Genomic DNA, 19,186 nt, shown 5'->3' on the forward strand with positions numbered 1-19,186 from the left:
TTTGCTTTGAAGAATATATGTGAGAAATACTTAGAAAAGCAAATGGATTTATATGTAGCATTTATGGATCTGGAGAAGGCATATGATAGAGTTGATAGAGATGCTCTGTGGAAGGTATTAAGAATATATGGTGTGGGAGGAAAGTTGTTAGAAGCAGTGAAAAGTTTTTATCGAGGATGTAAGGCATGTGTACATGTAGGAAGAGAGGAAAGTGATTGGTTGTCAGTGAATGTAGGTTTGCTGCAGGGGTGTGTGATGTCTCCATGGTTGTTTAATTTGTTTATGGATGGTGTTGTTAGGGAGGTGAATGCAAGAGTCTTGGAAAGAGGGGCAAGTATGAAGTCTGTTGGGGATGAGAGAGCTTGGGAAGTGAGTCAGTTGTTGTTCGCTGATGATACAGCGCTGGTGGCTGATTCATGTGAGAAACTGCAGAAGCTGGTGACTGAGTTTGGTAAAGTGTGTGAAAGAAGAAATTTAAGAGTAAATGTGAATAAGAGCAAGGTTATTAGGTACAGTAGGGTTGAGGGTCAAGTCAATTGAGAGGTGAGTTTAAATGGAGAAAAACTGGAGGAAGTGAAGTGTTTTACATATCTGGGAGTGGATCTGGCAGCGGATGGAACTATGGAAGCGGAAGTGGATCATAGGGTGGGGGAGGGGGCGAAAATTCTGGGAGCCTTGAAGAATGTGTGGAAGTCGAGAACATTATCTCGGAAAGCAAAAATGGGTATGTTTGAAGGAATAGTGGTTCCAACAATGTTGTATGGTTGCGAGGCGTGGACTATGGATAGAGTTGTGCGCAGGAGGATGGATGTGCTGGAAATGAGATGTTTGAGGACAATGTGTGGTGTGAGGTGGTTTGATCGAGTAAGTAACGTAAGGGTAAGAGAGATGTGTGGAAATAAAAAGAGCGTGGTTGAGAGAGCAGAAGAGGGTGTTTTGAAATGGTTTGGTCACATGGAGAGAATGAGTGAGGAAAGATTGACCAAGAGGATATATGTGTCGGAGGTGGAGGGAACAAGGAGAAGAGGGAGACCAAATTGGAGGTGGAAAGATGGAGTGAAAAAGATTTTGTGTGATCGGGGCCTGAACATGCAGGAGGGTGAAAGGAGGGCAAAGAATAGAGTGAATTGGAGCGATGTGGTATACCGGGGTTGACGTGCTGTCAGTGGATTGAATCAAGGCATGTGTATGGGGGTGGGTTGGGCCATTTCTTTCGTCTGTTTCCTTGCGCTACCTCGCAAACGCGGGAGACAGCGACAAAGCAAAAAAAAAAGAAAAAAAAAAAAAATATATATATATATATATATATATATATATATATATATATATATATATATATATATATATATATATATATATATATATATATATATATATATATATATATATATATATATATATATATATATATATATATATATATATATATATATATATATATATATATATATATATATATATATATATATATACATATATATATATATATATACATATATATATATATATATATATATATATATATATATATATATATATATATATATAACTTCCTGAAAGGGGAAACAGAAGGAGTCATGTGGGAAGTGCTTATCCTCCTCGAATGCTCAGATTGGGGCGTCTAAATGTGTGTGGATGTAATCAAGATGAGAAAAAAGGTGAGATTGGAGCTATGTTTAATGAAAGGAACCTTGATGTTTTGGCTCTGAGCGAAACGTAGCTCAAGGGTAAAGTGGATCATTGTTTTGCAAATGTTTTAGGAGTAAAGTCAGGGGTTTGTGAGAGGACAAGAGCAAGGGATGGAGAAGCACCACTCCTGAACCAGGCGTTGTGTTGTGGGAGTATGTGATAGAATGTAAGAAAGTAAGTTCTAGAGATTAATATGGGTAAAACTTAAAGTGGATGGACAGGGATGGGGAATTGGTGCCTATGCACCTATTCATGAGAAGAAAGATCATGGGAATATAGTGTTTTGGGAGTAGCTGAGTGAGTGTGTTAGCAGCTTTGATGCACGAGACTTGGTTATAGGGATGGGTGATTTGAATGCAAAGGTAAGTAAATTGGCAGTTGAGGGTATAATTGGTGTACCTGGGGTGTTCAGTGTTGTCAATGGAAATGATGAAGACCTTATAGATTTGTTTGTTGAAAAAGAACTGGTGATTTGGAATACCTGGTTTAAAAAGAGAGGTACAAATAAGAATATGTATATAAGTAGGAGAGATGACCAAAGAGCGTTATTAGACTACGTTTTAATTGACTGGCGCGTGGAAGAGGGACTTATAGATATTAATGTGCTGAGAGGGGCAACTGGAGGTATGTCTGATCATTACCTTGTTGGGGACGAAAGTGAAGATTTTTGGAGGTTTTCAGAAAAGAAGAGAGAATGTTAAGGTTAAGAGAGTCGTGAAAGTGAGTTTGGAAAGGAGACTTGTGTAAGGAAATACCAGGAGAGATTGAGTGCTGAATGGAGAGAGATGAGAGGAAATGAATAAGGAGAGTGGGGAAGAAAACAGACAAAAAAGGCCACATTCGTTCACACTCAGTCTCATGTTGTCATGTGTAATGCACCGATACCATAGCTCCCTTTCCACATCATTCGCTGGATGTCAGCTTAGATGGTAATGCTGGTGAGATTTGGAGTGAAACTAGTTGGTTTTGTATTAGGGGGATTTTTATATTCTGTAAATGGTTATGTGATTGTGGGGAGGGGGACTGGGATTATAACTGAAGGGTTGCTGGCTGAGGGGACAGAACCGATTATTTTGTCGTAGGCGGTTATGCAGAGCTGGTGTACGTGAGTTGTGTTGTACATGTATGATCAGTTGATATTAATGCAGGAATGGGGGCTTGTGGTTATTTGGAGATTGTTAGTATAAGTGCTTGTGTAGAGGAGAGAGATTACAAGTGATGTGTTAATGGGCACTTCTGAAACAGGGATGAAGGATACATGTGGGAAAAAATACACACTTAACTGTAGCACTGAAACAGGAGGAGTGAGTTAATGACACTGAACATCACACAACATGAATCAAGCCAGCTTGTGAAGGGGTAATCTTGAGGATCAATTTTCCTTGCTGAAAATGCAACTTGATAGCTACAAATGATGATTTGTCTTAAAGACTATATAAGATGAGGGAAATACAAGAGATAAGTAGCATGAGTGAGATACAAGAGAAAACTAGAATCATGTAAAGACATATGTGACTATTATGACGATTTAGATATACAGACGGGTGGATGAGAGATATAAGAGAAAAAAAATGAAGGAGTTTTGAGATCTAAGAAGAACAAGTAACAGACATGACAAATTTGATGAATTAAATGAAACAGAAAAGTATTATGAGTGTCGTGTTAGGAGCAAGTAGAAGTGAAATGATAAAGACGAATACGATGATGGAGACATGGAAGAAAAAGAGGAATGAGATATAAAGGAGCAAGTTGGATGAGAATAGTAAGAGGGCAGTTGGTAGGTAGGAAAAGGAAGACCAATAGATATAGGAAGCTGTAAAAGATAAAAAAAAAGATAAAGATGAAAGACAGTGTATGACTCCATTAGTGGCCCGTCATTTTTACTATTCTCTTTGTTCGTTTACATAATATGTGTTTATCCTAACCTAAGTGCAGCATATAAGCTTTGTTAGTGATGTGTATGAGGATAATAGTGAAGAATCCTCAGCATCACATACGGAGGTAGCAGTATATCAAGCTAGTTTCGTACACTTTCAAATCCCTTTTTCTTGCCACCAGTAAACATGACACAAACTTAGTGTTTACTTTAATCTCAGTTACAAAAGACAGGAAAGGCTGACACTTGCCCTCAGGCAGCTAATACAACTTGCATCGCCCAGTCTCTCTGAGGAAGCCTTTTGTGGCCTCGTTTTCTGCCTCGCTTCAAAAGACTAGTACAAACGCAGGGGAAAAATCATGAGACAGAAATATGAGAGAGAGAGAGAGAGAGAGAGAGAGAGAGAGAGAGAGAGAGAGAGAGAGAGAGAGAGAGAGAGAGAGAGAGAGAGAGAGAGAGAGAGAGAGAGAGAGAGAGAGAGAGAGAGAGAGAGAGAGAGAGAGAGAGAGAGAGAGAGAGAGAGAGAGAGAGAGAGAGAGAGAGAGAGAGAGAGAGAGAAGTCTCTTCCTAGCAGTAGTGGAGAGCGGACCCCTTCTGCCCGCACCACCCTACCCAAGCCAACTCACCTCCTTAGACTCCTCTGACGTAAGCCCTTACCGTGCTCCTGATTTTTCACTATTTCCCTCCATCGTGAGGCCGTGTGGTTTTTAAAGCTGTGTGCACGATAATGTGGGGCCCACTAGTTCCAGGTTATCTCCTGCTGGCGTAGGTCTACATTAAGGGATCCTTGTAGCGCAGTAGATGGAAGTCACCAGACTGAGTGTCAGGGTAAGATTCCAATATGAAGATGACCCTCAACAGTGGACAAAGTTTACACACGAGGATAACGCAACTGCTACAGATCCCAGCATAAAAGGGATATTCTCCCCATAGAAATTATAAATAGGCGATCAATCCTCTACCTCATTGACAAAATATCATATGAAGCATCTTTAACAGTGATGTCATCCAAGTAGTGAAAGATTTACCGCCCAATGTCTCTCAAGATATCCGCTGTCGTAGATCTACCTTTCTTAAGAATATCAGACCCTAACAAATGTATGACACAGGAGACATCAGGAGCAGCAGAGAGAATAATCAAACCTGTGATGTAGTCACCACAGTAATTAAAGTCTATACAAACATTTTACCTGACACGTTTCATTGGTTTGGAAAGTACATCTACCAGAACCTATTTGTAATCGTCTGTAGTCTGTATGATATAGATATATTTCTTAGTTCCTCTGCAATTATAGCTTTTAGACTTCTATTCATTTACAGGCGAATGTTGTGTCCAACAATCTCTTTATCTAGTGCAAGGTTAGTTGAAACATCTTCTCAAACATGTTCTTGTAAACTTATATAAGAGGGAATCCACAACAGTTCGGTTTGAATCGCTTTACTAGTAATGACCACCCAACTATATCTGTCTTCAGTGAAAACGTATTACACTCTGGACCCAGTTTACATATGTCAAGTAGTGATGACATAGAGTCAGAGATATTAAACTTTCTGTGTATGACTGTGGCGGTAGATGAGCAGCACATCTTTTCTTCCTTGGTAGTAAATCTTATTCCCTAATTGTCAATGTGTAAAAAGTAGAGAAAATGCTATTATTCCCTTTAAACTTTGCTTTTGTGATCAGAACAGTGATATTTGGAAATTTACTTATTTCTGATTGAACAACGGGAGAATTTGATCATTTTCATTCACATAAAGTAAGAAAAACATCATATGAACCAAAATTAGCATGTACTTACTCTAATGTTAAAAAGTGAACACAAAAGATTTAGAAGTGGGTAGTTTCTCGAGATTTACGATTGTACTGTCGATCACTTTCACGAATCAGATCCCAAATATAATCTTCCATCATGTTCTCGTTATATGTTCCTTGGTAGCGGCGTTCAAAGTCTAGTACATCCTGGTTGAAGCGCTTACCTTGTTCCTCAGAATACGTTCTCATGTTCTCCTTGAATCTATCAAGATGAGCGTCAAGGATGTGGACTTTGAGGGTCATCCTGCAGCCCATTTTGCCGAAGTTCTTCACCATAGTCTCAACCAGCTCCACACAGTTTTCGGCCTTTTAATTACCCAAAAAAACCCGAACCACTTCGATAAAGCTGTACCAAGCTATTCTCTCCTTCCTAGTGAGCTTCTTGGGGAATTCCTTGCACTCCAGGATCTTTATCTGTGGTCCGACGAAGACACCGGCTTTGACCTTTGCCTCAGACAGCTTAGGAAAGAAGTCTTGAAGGCACTTGAAGGCTGTGATAAATTGATACATAAGGCCTAATTTTATCTGCAGTAGTGGCATCAACACCTTCCGAGGGTCCACCAGTGGCTCCCACTTGACGTTGTTCATCCCCACAGATAATTCGATCCGCTGTGGCCAATCACGCCTGTGGTAGTGCGCCGCGATGTTCTTGCTGTCCCAAAGGCAAATACAGTAGAGAATCTTTGCAAAACCGCCTTGGAGACCCGTTAAGAATGCCACCATTTTGAAGTCTCTGATGACCTCACACCTGTAGTCATCATACTTCAAGGCGTCTAGTAAAGTCTTGACACTGCTGTATTCTTCTTTACGGTGCACCAGGTGAGCCAAGGGAAGAGACGGTTGCTTGTTCCCATTGTGGAGCAGCACGGCTTTTAGGTTCCTGGATGAGCTGTCAATAAAAAGGCACCAATCGTTCGGGTTATGGGTAATTCCAATTGTCTCGAACAAACTAGTTACATTGTGGCAGAAGCAGAGCACATCTTGACGGATGAAGAAGGAAGCAGGAAAAACCTGGGTGACGCTTCCTCTGATCTGCAATTTGCATACTTTCATACAACAAGTTCCACTGCTTGAGCCTAGACGTCAAAAGCTCGGCACTGGACTTTGTGAGACCAAGATCTCTGATCAAGTCGTTGAGGTCTTTTTGGTTGGGGTAGTATTTGTTTCTCTCCTCAGCTGCAACTCTGAAATTGTAATCTGGTTCTACAACATCTTCCTCCCCCCCCCTAGATTGTTATCTAGATTACTGGAAACTTCTAGAAAGCTCTGTATCAATTACACAGCACTGAATCTATCTGGAATGTTCTGATGAAGAATAGGTAAATTTCAAAACATCACTGTCCTGAACACAACAGCGAAGTCTAAAGGGAATGATAGCCATTCTCTATACTTTTTAGACATAGATTAGAAAATAACACTTTTTACTCAGGAACAAGAGAGTGAAATTATTTTACACAATTGTAAATTCTAATTTTTTTCCCTAATTCATTACCATTATGATGGATCATAATGGCAGCACTTCCAGCCTTCCCGGTAACAATAGTTGCGAGCCGTCAGTCTAGATACTCTGTGTTATGTTATCTTTAATCTCGAGATTCTTTGTGTTCAAAAACATTGGCATTGGCAGTGTGTTGAAGGTGAAGGCTGTTAGTAATTACTTTCTCACGTGGATTGGTTGGTAAAGTGATGTAAAAGGGAGTTATAGGCCAGCCAGCCTAACAGGAAATTCTGTTACTTTCAAATCTTATACAAGTGATGCACTCTAAACATTGTCATATGAGTGGCTGTTTTTTGGGTCTAGTTAAATTCTCTTGTCTAATGGCTTATATACTTCAAGATTTATTTGAATAATCATAGTACAATTTTCACACTAAATTCTATCTTGCCTTAAGATATTTAGCTTTCCTAAGTACTTCCTGACTAGATGACTCCAAACCAAACTTAACCATAACTGACCGTCCCCATACGTCTTGATTATAACCACTAATCCTTCTTTTTATCACCGAAATTGCCTCTGAAAGTCCCAGAGTCTCAAGCAATCTTTGAACAAGAATTTCCTTCCTTCTCCTTCCTTCCTTATCGGTGGTATGATCTTCCAAGCCAAAATCTATCTGTGATTTACGGCTATCAGTTGGCGATCAATTACGTGTGTGTATATGTATGTGTATGTGCGTGTTTGTGTGTTGTGTGTGTGTGTGTGTGTGTGTGTGTGTGTGTGTGTGTGTGTGTGTGTGTGTGTGTGTGTGTGTGTGTGTGTGTGTGTGTTGTGTGTGTGTGTGTGTGTGCGTGTGTGTGTGTGTGTGTGTGTGTGTGTGTGTGTGTGTGTGTGTGTGTGTGTGTGTGAGTGTGTGTGTGTGTGTGCGTGTGTGTGTGTGTGTGTGTGTGTGTGTATGTGTGCGTGTGTGTGTGTGTGTGTGTGTGTGTGTGTGTGTGTGTGTGTGTGTGTGTGTGTGTGTGTGTGTGTGTGTGTGTGTGTGTGTGTGTGTGTGTGTGTGTGTGTGTGTGTGTGTGTGTGTGTGTGTGTGTGTGTGTGTGTGTGTGTGTGTGCGTGTGTGTGTGTGTGTTTATAGTCAGATGGACTATTCACGAACTGGTACTGACAAAGGATTGGTCATATTTCATGTGTGTTGTAATTAGACATGATAATGTGTAAACATTTCCTGCTGTTAGACTGTTAGGTTGGGTCAAGGTATGGCAGCCTTAACAATGGTACTATGTTTTAGTATAGTTTAATGCTCTTCTCTCTGAGTCTTAGGACTGAAATCATGAACAGAATGTGGTGGGAAACTACTTACCTCTGGAATATCTGGAACGTAGCTAATATCTTTATCCTGTGATAAATAATCCTTGAATATTCTAAGTGTTCTGTGTATCAAAGCGGATATTAAGTTTGTTTTATGTCAAGATGGTGCGAGAGACTCAGATTTTGTTGTGAGACCAGCTTATGCTAGTCTTCCACACAATGGTGTGAGAATGTTATTCTTACTACCTATCTAAGCATCAAGAAACTGTTGACCTGTTTTCTTTCTAAGTGTTCCAAGTTAAGTTGGACCAGAGGCGATATCCCAGGCCACAGCGGGAGGTGAGGTGGGATACGAATGGGAGTCTGGTCCAGACTTGAGTGTTCATCTGTGTTTGTGGGCGTGGAGTGTTTAACGTCTTTGTTGGCGGGTATGGGGCGTTACCCACCATTGATAGTGAGTGTGAGGTGGCCAGACCATTTCGTAGCGGATATGAACCGCCGGACAACTTACCTACCGGACGCGGGATGCTCAGCACGAGTGTGAGTGTAGAGTGAGAGTCGCTTTTGAAAGCATGCGAGGATCGAAATCCCTGTTAGTGAGTATGTAGAGCTCGTCGCACACGGCACTGACCTGGATTGATAAGCTGAAGCATTAGTAACAATTGATAGTGTGACTTGGGTGATAAACACGAGCGTTAGTGACAATGATCCAGTAACAATGATCATGATAAACACGAGCGTTAGTGACAATGATCCAGTAACAATGATCATGATAAACACGAGCGTTAGTGACAATGATCCAGTAACAATGATCATGATAAACACGGGCGTTAGTGACAATGATCCAGTAACAATGATCATGATAAACACGGGCGTTAGTGACAATGATCCAGTAACAATGATCATGATAAACACGGGCGTTAGTGACAATGATCCAGTAACAATGATCATGAACCCAAACTTAGTGAGTTTCAAGCACCTCCGGCAGTTTTCCTATGAATAGGAGTTCTATTGCCAGCAGCCATAGAGTGTTAGTCTCCTTTGACAGTGGATTTAGGTTTATTAGCCCGAGAGTTAGGGACCATAGAGTGTCAATCGTCTTGGGTAGTGTGCCAAGGATCATAACTGTGAGCGGCCATAGAGTGTTAGTCGCTTGTCTTAGTGGATCAAGGGTCATAAGTCCGAGAGTTGTTGGCCAATTAGTGTTAGTTGTCTTGGCTCGTGGGCCTTGGATCATTAATGTTAGTGACAATAGTGTAAGTCGTCTATGACAACAGACCTCGGAATATAAGCGTGAGTTTTAGTGGTTGTGGAGTGTTATTTGCCTTTATAAGTGAGCGTGGGGTAGAGGTCCGAGGGGTAACTGGCTGTGATGTGTTACTGGATTCAAACAGTTAGCTTGAGGGTCTCAGCCTGAGCGGTCATGGACGTGGAGTATTGATGGTGTGGGTGTTAATGATCGACGAATCCTTCCAATACACCATCTCTGGTGTGGTAAACCTGAACGTTAGTGGGGTTGAACAGTGGACCTGGGAGAGATTAACAGGGGAGTCAGTGGGCCAGGGGGAGTTCGTTTCAAGCATCCCTACTACTAGTAGCGGCTTTGATCCTTTAGTGGCTTCTTGTTCACTGCTTATGAACGGCCTTCCTTTATGATTTTCCATTGCCTCATATATCCAGAGACCGAACATCCTCACCTGTTGGTCTAATACTCGTTGACGATTCCTCTCCTGTCTATCATGGTTCATCGTCGTAGACCATCCAGACGCCATTACAGTCTACAGCCGCCACCAGTATCCCAGTCTCCTACTTCAAGCCTGCAGGTGACTGGCCTCTCTCATCCTCCAAGGCCCAGCGTTCCCGCGTGATTCAACCTGCTTCTGGCAGTGACAAAATATTTTCATTCTCATCACTTTAGAGATCAAGTTGGCTCCGCACCTTGATCCACTGCAAACGTTTGGGGTTGCATACCTTTGATCTACAACTAAAGCGAGTTCATCACTACCTTCCCTAAGATAACCGACCTTCCATTCTCCTGCCACCAACGTGACGTCAGCCCCCACGATTGGCTGTCGGGTTTCATTACGTCAACGGCGGGCATGCAGTGTTCACGTGCTCCCCTGTCCTGCCTGCTTGATGATTTGATGAAGGGGCTGTAATTCGCGCACAGCATGACCGTTTGATTGGCGTCAAGTTGGGACGACACGTCAAGAAACCAAGTTATTTTATCACCATCAGACAATTTATAGTCTTGGGAAAGTGTAAGATTCTGCTTTGTAGTACTACAGCACTGGTGGTTTTACTTGTGGGCGTCTTTGTTGTGACCGGTACGGCTAGTATTTCCCGCTGTGGCACTCGCGGTTGACCCCGTGGTGACCTCGTTGGCTTGTTTCTTAGCATGCTGAGTAGCACGTTTTCTGACACTTCTTGTGTGATATACAGTCAATTCTTGACTTATATCGTCATCCTGGTCACTGGATTCACTTTTTATTTGTTCCAAGTCATTGGGTTCTGTAACTGATCGGTTTCATCGTAACCACACCATAGAATTTCCCACCATTACCAGCCGGCCGGCGTGGCAGTCATCATCAGTTCAAACTGACCTGACCCTCACTGAGCCCCAGCTGGCCCCCATCATCTCGAGCTGGAGAACCGTTTCTCGGTGATGGTCGACAAAACTGTTGCTATTGTCAGTGACAATTTACAAGATGCCACCATCTCCTACATCAACGATTCGGTCATGAAGGCCGTCAGTGCTGCCAAGGAGGTAACCAACACCGTTATCGAAGTTGTGGTACAACGACAAGATGCCCACAACAAACATGTTGACGACTGTAGTGCAGTTACAACAGGATACTACGAAATCTCTCAACGTACGCAGGTACAATGGGAAGCACCACCCCCCACAACCGTACGGACAGACAGCTCTCAACGGAGATTCTTCCCCCCAGGACAATTTAACAAGAAGGACCTGGGTCTGGGCATCCACATCTCGACCATCAGGAACAAATACATTGAAATGGACAGTGAAACATAGGCAAGGGTAAGCTACTGGTACTCCACGGCCAGGAGTCTGGTTGCTGGGCTTCGAAGGGAGTTTGGTAAGCCGACACCGCAAACCATCCCGGCCGCTGTGACCACAGCTATTCCTCCCCATTCATCTCAGTCCAGTGCCATCTCCTTTCACAGTGACTCAGATAACAACCATAGATAATCATACTGTCAACACACACACACACACACACGCACACACACACACACACACACACACACACACACACACACACACACACACACACACACACACACACACACACACACACACACACACACAGTACATCGCCGCTACTCCCTCCACAGAGTTGTCTCTTACCCACCTGATATGGAATATTGCCTCATATTCTAAACTTAAGCTCCTCCTAGAACATTACATCAGAGAACATGACCTAGACATTATCTGCCATCCAGAAGCACGGGTTCAGCGTAAGACACAGTTAAGGTTCTCAGGATATGCCTTCTTTGCCTCAGCAGATGACACACACGGGTTTGTCACATATGTTAAGACATCCATCCCAGTCAGGGAGCGCCAAGTTAACAACACATATAAGTATGCACACGCTTGAAATCATACTCCATCAGGGCAAACTGACCCTTTTGAATGTCTACGCTAAAGCAAATCAGTTCATCAGTGAGTTACTGGATATTGACGACTCCCCGACCATACTAATGGGGGAATTAAATGCTGTTCATCCGACTTTACAGCCACATTTTCCCATCCGTACTAACCATAATGGTAAGCACCTGACTCGACTCCTAGAAAGTCATCCTGCTGTTACTGTTATCTCCCCGAACAACCTACCCATGTAAAGAGTAGTCGACTTGAATAAGTTTTACTTTTTATACGGACGCATCTAATCAGACCTCCATTGTTGACACTCTAACCTCTGACCACTACGCCTTGCAAACCACATTCTCTATCCCGTCAACCAGGACTACTTCCCCTAGAAAGAGCGTCTTCATACCAAATAAACACAAAGATGCAATCATCAAAATCTTTGGTCGCTGGTACGCATACTACACCCCTATCAATGCCCAGACGTTTCCAACACACTTGGTATTCGCCATCGAAACCCTAATTTCACATTACGCCCCAGAACCAACAGGCCACCAATGTCTCAGGAGGAAAGATGGTATAAAGCGAACCCTGCTGTTCGTAGATTACAAAACCAATACATTAGAGTAAAACGCATGTGGAACAACACCAAAAGAGACTTGCACTACACTATTTTCAGGAGGATAGGAGACCAACTCCTTGCCTTAAAACAGAATGTTAAAGAGAGGGAATGGGGGAACTTCGTTAAGAATTTATCTCATGATTCTAACATGAGTAGATTTTGGCACAAAGTCAAGCAGATCTACAAAAGCACCACACCTACAAGCTGAGCTGAGGCGCTCTCCTTACAATGGTCTCAAGCATCCTCCGTCGATACCCTTCCTGCTCCAGTTAAAGGTACTCTTGATGACCTGGCTCCTGCTAGAACAGCTGACATACAAATAGCATGTAACACCCCTCATCCCATACATACCATACCATTCACTGAGGAGAAACTTTTTCAGCATCAAAGACGGGAAATCGACTGCTCCAGGCGAGGACGGTATCACATATCAGGTTAGTAGAGTGCTCACTGAAGCACCTGGTAATGCACTTTTGAAACTGTTCAACCTCGTATGGGAGGAACGAAAGCTACCGAAAGCATGAAAACATGCTATCGTTATCCCAATCCCTAAACCGGGCAAACATGGTGAATACCACCCAATATCCCTGACCTCTTGCCTCTGTAAAACATTTGAAAGGATGGTCCTTAATCATCTGTTGTACTGATAGGCGACACATTTAGTCCAAACCTATCTGGCTTTCATGAAGGGTAAAGAGACACACGTTTGTATTCAATCCTTACTATCCAATCCAAATCGTAATCACAATATCTTTGTGGATTTGAAAGAGGCCTTTGAGAGAGCAAACCGTGCAGTTATCCTCCACCGTCTATTCCGACATATCTCGGGGACTATTCTTAATATCATTCAAGACTACATGACTAAAAGAAGCAATGCTGCTCTATTTGAGGGTCGTCTTTCACAGACCAGGAGAACCACTGACCTAGGAACCCTACAAGGGGAAGTCCTTAGTCCTACACTTTTCAGTATCCTGATGAACGGACTTGCAACTCAGCGATTTCCCGACAGGTGTCAAATTCATATTTACGCAGGCGACATACTTATTCAGTGTCCAACTTTGCAGTCCACAGTGACATCCCTAAATATTCCTGACAGTTGCTGCAGTGAACTAGGTTTGGTAATTGCCTCTCGAAAAAAACAAAGTAATAACACCTAGAAATCAGCATCCAACATTCTACCTACAGGGACACGTCCTCGTGGAAGTTCTTACTTATAAATATCTAGGACTACATGTAGGACACCAGCCTCAGGTTAGCCGTATGGAGCTCGAGCGCATAAAAAAACAGCTGTGTACAGCGTTTATGATGCATGCAATCTGTAACATGAGGCTCCATTGGCTTGTCTATACCAATGCTCAAACTTCTGTACACCTCGCTTATCAGGTCCATCTTCGATTACTCATCGCCTCCGCTACTTATGCTTTCTTTTAATCAGCTGAATCAAATTGAGACTATACAGAATGAGGCAATAGGGATTATCCTTGGCTGTACCTCCCGTCACAGACAGGATCACTTAAATGGCTTTGACTCATTACCTTAGAAAGTTTAGACTACCCAACAACAGAGACGTAATTACACCCCAGCTGTTGCATGAAAGCCAACGTAATCCTACGACTTGGGTCAGAACCATCAAAAGAAAAAATAGATTCACATCAGGCTCTGGAGATGTTTCTAGCGCCAACTGTATCCCTTCAACCACCGCCACCATGGAACATCACAGCCCCAGAAATCCATATAAGGAGTTTGTCGAACAATAAACACGACACGAATTTACATTTCATGAAATCCCACATTTATAGTACACTCCACTCTCTAAAACCACATGACATCCTTTACTGTGATGGCAGTGTACAGGAAGATGGTCGCGCCGGGTCGGGCGTGGTCCACTACAGAGGAAACTCGAGCTGTCCCTCTGCCAGACAACTCCTCCACCACATCGTCCGAGACTTTAGCAATCCTCCTGGCTGTGAGAGAGGCTAGGAAACTCGGGCACACCACGGCCGTCTCTTACAAGCAGGGACCCAACCAACAAGGACCTAGTTGGGGATATAAGAAATCTCCTTGCCGAGGCTGTGGAAGATGATCAAAAAATTTCCTTTATATGGGTCCCCCTCTCACACCGGCATCACAGGAAACGAGGTAGAGGATCATATAGCTAACCTTGCCACCGCCAGAGATCAGATACACTGTGATGCTCACCTCTCCGTTCGTCATATCTCCAGAATTCTAGGCACGAGACTGTAGACAGGATACAAACAACGAGTCAATGCTGACACTCCTACGAGCATCACTCTGCAACACTATTTCCGCGTCTCAGAGCGCCATAACATTAACTGCAGGAAAATTCGAGGAAGACGCGCACAGACCGCGATCGCCAGGATGAGGATTGGTTACCCCCTACCTTTGGGGGACACAAGCTCCACGACCGGAACATACCAGGTGCCGGCTATGTGCCCAGCACGAAAAACACACTCAACCATTACCTGACGGAGTGTCCCAAATCCAGAGACTATACACTAGGTGATAGCGCCACGTTCAATGAATAGCTCTACCATCACCTCCAAGTGCCTATAATTGTAAAAATAATGAACACTTATCCCAGGTTCCTTGATTCTATGTGACTTTTTTCCACCCATACCAGGTGGCTGTGATCGTCTTTTGATTATGCTCCTGCACCTTGTTATCCGCATGAGCTGATATACTGTTGTATCATGTTAATGATGTAACTTCATCAAGTTCTCTCCAATAAACGGTTAATAATAGGCGTTTCAGGGAAGCCGCCGCAGGGGGCGCAAACCAAATTCTGGATTCTGCCTCAATTATCCTAGGTTTCAAATATTTGTGTGAAGTCTTTGTTTTGTATATTCTGTTTCTTATGTTCTAATGCATCTTTGTCTAGTGCATTCTGCATTACTGTGGCCACATTAACAATTATCACCCATACTGGGTAGTTGTGATAGTCTCCTGACTATGCTCATGCACCTTGTTGAGCATGAGTAATATAATGTTGTACCATGTAAATGATCTAGTACTGTATCAGTTTCTGTCTAATAAACCTTAATGATAAAATACTCACCTGCAGTTGGTCTTTGCCCACAGCGCCGCCCACTACCAGGGATAATAACGTAAGTTAAGTCACGTGGTATTGGTGGGGTTGTTATTCGAAGGTTGTGAAACTGGCAGACTCGCCTTAAACAAAGAGTAGTGTTTGATGGTCAAGCCACAGTGAACAGCCTTAGGACTGGTTCTCTTTCTCATATATAATAATGATGTCAAGAATGAATGGGCTGCATCGAAAGATATCTAATTTCACGGATGGCATGCCTTCAATTAGGGAATAAATCGACAACAGAAACTGAACATTTGCAGCTTCAAACTGAAAAAAGACAAACTGGACTGGACTAACAGGTGCAAAGTTCTACATATTGATAATAGAAATTGAAAGGCAAGATACAACATAACTTCTATTCAGCTTCATTAGGTAAATGAAGAAAAGTACTTCGGTGACCTTAGTAAAGCCGAGTAAGCAGCGCACAGAAGCAGTAAGAACACGAACAAAATTCTGATTCATTGGTAGGGAATTGAAGCTTAACAAGTGCACCCCCGCCTTGAATATTGTGTTCGGCTATGGTCAACCGACTTGAAAATAGACGTAGACAGAATAAAGAGAGTAGAGAGGCGAGCTATCAAGATGATCCCGGCCTGAGAAACAAATCCTATGAGAACCGACTTAGAAAAGAGAGAGAGGGTTAAGAGGAGATCATTAAAGACATCGTCAGTCTCGATCTAAGGAGTTGATGAATGATTATTTTGTCTGATCTCACTCGTAGTAATGGATATAAACTTGTGGGGAAACGTTTCACTTCGAATTAGGCGAAGTAGCATAATTATTTCTAAACATTAACTCGATAAATATTCTGCCTCAAATTCACAATTGGCTTTATTTGCACCTTAGTTATACGACAATTATACAGGTCTTCCTCTTTTAACAATCTGTATGTCTTTCCACTTCTACCTCGTTAATCCACGATTTTTTGTTGTCTTCCATTATCACAAACAGCCTCGTTAAGACCCAGTGATCTGTTGTTGTTTGAAATCATTTGTAATCATTGTATTCTCCCATGACGTCCGCTTCCCAGGTTCTGAAAGCTCGTCAGTTCCAGCTCCTACGGATATGGGCACATCTTGGCGGAGAATAAATTGAGAGCATAAGGAACATGCTAGATAGGGTAAGATGGAATACTAGGTCAACCAAGACAGGAGAAGGCAATAGCTGACCCCCAGGTAATTCTGACGTCCCGGTGAGGTAGGGAATTAGGTAAAATAATCCCGACCAAGTTAGGCAGGCCAGGGTAGTCAGGGATCAGGACCAGGGCCATGTAAACAGGATATCCCAACACACTGTACTCACGTCAAATGATATTAGGTCAGAGAATTTGGTTCAGCGGAGTAGTGTAGATACCAGCAGGGGTTTTAACATGTGAACTGGATCTTGATATATGATTTCCAAGACCCAAAAACTCGTATAGTCAAATTCACTTAATGTTGACTAGACTTTAAGACATAATGTAAAACGCAATGAGCTCATATAAAACATATTCACAAAAAAACAAACGTTGTTACCGTCTCAGAAACATGAGGAATACAAAGGTAAAATATTTGCTCACCGAACAAACACTAATGGATTTCAATACATTACTAAAAACATTTCGCCTAAGACGGGATGATACATCCTGATAATTGCCTTGGTATTGTCAAGGTAGACAATTTAGAGGCCATTTCTTTCGTCTGTTTCCTTGCGCTACCTCGCAAACGCGGGAGACAGCGACAAAGTATAAAAAAAAAAAAAAAGATATATATATATATATATATATATATATATATATATATATATATATATATATATATATATATATATATATATATATATATATATATATATATATATATAATATATATATATATATATATATATATATATATATATATATATATATATATATATATATATATATATATATATATATATATGTATATATATATATATATATATATATATATATATATATATTTTTTTTTTTTTTTGCTTTCTCGCTGTCTCCCGAGTTTGCGAGTTAGCGCAAGGAAACCGACGAAAGAAATGGCCCAACCCACCCCCATACACATGTATATCCATAGGTCCACACACGCAAATATACATACCTACACAGCTTTCCATGGTTTACCACACACGCTTCACATGCCCTGATTCAATCCACTGACAGCACGTCAACCCCGGTATACCACATCAATCCAATTCATTCTATTCCTTGCCCTCCTTTCACCCTCCTGCATGTTCAGGCCCCGATCACTCAAATTCTTTTTCACTTCATCTTTCAACCTCCAATTTGGTTTCCCACTTCTCCTCGTTCCCTCCACCTCCGACACATATATCCTCTTGGTCAATCTTTCCTCACTCATTCTCTCCATGTGCCCAAACCATTTCAAAACACCCTCTTCTGCTCTCTCAACCACGCTCTTTTTATTTCCACACATCTCTCTTACCCTTACGTTACTTGCTCGATCAAACCACCTCACACTACACATTGTCCTCAAACATCTCCTTTCCAGCACACCCATCCTTCTGCGCACAACTCTATCCATAGCCCACGCCTCGCAACCATACAACATTGTTGGAACCACTATTCGTTCAAAAATACCCATTTTTGCTTTCCGAGATAATGTTCTCGACTTCCACACATTCTTCAAGGCTCCCAGGATTTTCGCCCCCTCCCTCACCCTATGATCCACTTCGGCTTCCATGGTTCCATCCGCTGCCAGATCCACTCCCACATATCTAAAACACTTTACTTCATCCAGTTTTTCTCCATTCAAACTTACCTCCCAATTGACTTGACCCTCAACCCTACTGTACCTAATAACCTTGCTTTTATTCACATTTACTCTTAACTTTCTTCTTTCACACACTTTACCAAACTCAGTCACCACCTTCTGCAGTTTCTCACATGAATCAGCCACCAGCGCTGTATCATCAGCGAACAACAACTGACTCGCTTCCCAAGCTCTCTCATCCCCAACAGACTTCATACTTGCCCCTCTTTCCAAAACACTTGCATTTACCTCCCTAACAACCCCATCCATAAACAAATTAAACAACCATGGAGACATCACACACCCCTGCCGCAAACCTACATTCACTGAGAACCAATCACTTTCCTCTCTTCCTACACGTACATATGCCTTACATCCTCGATAAAAACTTTTCACTGCTTCTAACAACTTGCCTCCCACACCATATATTCTTAATACCTTCCAAAGAGCATCTCTATCAACTCTATCATATGCCTTCTCCAGATCCATAAATGCTACATACAAACCCATTTGCTTTTCTAAGTATTTCTCACATACATTCTTCAAAGCAAACACCTGATCCACACATCCTCTACCACTTCTGAAACCACACTGCTCTTCCCCAATCTGATGCTCTGTACATGCCTTCACCCTCTCAATCAATACCCTCCCAAATAATTTACCAGGAATACTCAACAAACTTATACCTCTGTAATTTGAGCACTCAATCTTATCCCCTTTGCCTTTGTACAATGGCACTATGCACGCATTCCGCCAATCCTCAGGCACCTCACCATGAGTCATACATACATTAAATAACCTTACCAACCAGTCCATGATACAGTCACCCCCTTTTTTAATAGATTCCACTGCAATACCATCCAAACCTGCTGCCTTGCCGGCTTTCATCTTCCGCAAAGCTTTTACTACCTCTTCTCTGTTTACCAAATCATTTTCCCTCTCACTTTGCACACCACCTC

This window comes from Panulirus ornatus, chromosome 19, assembly GCF_036320965.1.
Source record: "Panulirus ornatus isolate Po-2019 chromosome 19, ASM3632096v1, whole genome shotgun sequence".
Lineage (NCBI taxonomy): Eukaryota > Metazoa > Arthropoda > Malacostraca > Decapoda > Palinuridae > Panulirus > Panulirus ornatus.